Below are 1,412 nucleotides of genomic sequence, written 5' to 3' on the forward strand. Positions count from 1 at the left end.
AGTACCTTATCTTTTTTTCTAATATATAATTCCTGTACATCACCTCCAACCCTTCCAATATATATATATATATATATATATATATATATATATACACACATACATATATATGGCATATATATGCAGGTAGATAAACAGTCATACAGATAGACAGATAAATAGATAGAAAGCGGCGAGCTGGCAGAAACGTTAGCACGCCGGGCGAAATGCTTAGCGGTATTTCATCTGCCGTTACGTTCTGAGTTCAAATTCTGCCGAGGTCGACTTTGCCTTTCATCCTTTCGGGGTCGATAAATTAAGTACCAGTTACGCACCGGGGTCAATGTAATCGACTTAATCCCCTTGTCTCTTCTTGTTTGTCTCCTCTATGTTTAGCCCCTTATGGGCATTAAAGAAATAAGATAGATAGTTAGATAGATAGATATATACTAAGACAATATCTTTTAGTTGACCCATTTTCTTAGCTTTTGTGGAATTTAACAGGTAAACCATAATAATATGCGTGTTTACGCTCAGACACATACACACGTACATATATAGTAATTCTTATTTTTCTGCCTTAGAGGGCAGCTAGCTGGTAGAGTCGTTAGAGCATTTCTTCCGACATTTATGCGCAGATATCGAATCCCATCGACATCAGTTTCGTCTTTCAGCTCATCAGTCATGTGCAGATGTCGATGTAAATGATTTGTTCCTTCTGCCTCGAAATCGTTGGCCACATAGGAAAATGATCAATAATTTATAGTTATTTGCTGGTTTACATGTATATGCATTCATTTATTTGCACACTTTCATGAAGTTTGCCTTGAATGGTGTTCTGAATCGCCTAAAAGCAACAGATCTCCGTGAAATTGAAGAGTATTAGCAATTTTTTCTGAACAAATTTCACGAATATGTGGTGATGGGTTCCTGTGATTACTTGTATTTAAATGAGTGAATATATGTACTGAAGTTATTAGAAGACAGAGGCTAGTATATAGTCATATATATCAAGATATAATTTATATCTATGTACAAATATAATTATAATATATGCATATGTATCTGTGTGGTAAGAAACTTGCTTTCCCACCACATGGTTCCGGTTCAGTCCCACTGCGTGACACCTTGGGCAAATGTATGTATGTATGTATGTATGTATGGATGGATGGATGGATGGATGGATTTGTGTCTGTGTTTTTCCCCACCATCGCTTGACAACTGATGCTGGTGAGTTTACGCCTACGTAAACTAGCGGTTCGATAAAAAGACTGATAGAATAAGTACTAGGCTTACAAAGAATAAGCCCTGCAGTCAATTTCTTCGACTGAAGGTTGTGCTCCAGCATGGCCGCAGTGAAATAAACAAGCAGAAAATAAGAGGATGTATATGTATATATATATATATATATATATATATATATATATATATAT

This window comes from Octopus bimaculoides, chromosome 16, assembly GCF_001194135.2.
Source record: "Octopus bimaculoides isolate UCB-OBI-ISO-001 chromosome 16, ASM119413v2, whole genome shotgun sequence".
Lineage (NCBI taxonomy): Eukaryota > Metazoa > Mollusca > Cephalopoda > Octopoda > Octopodidae > Octopus > Octopus bimaculoides.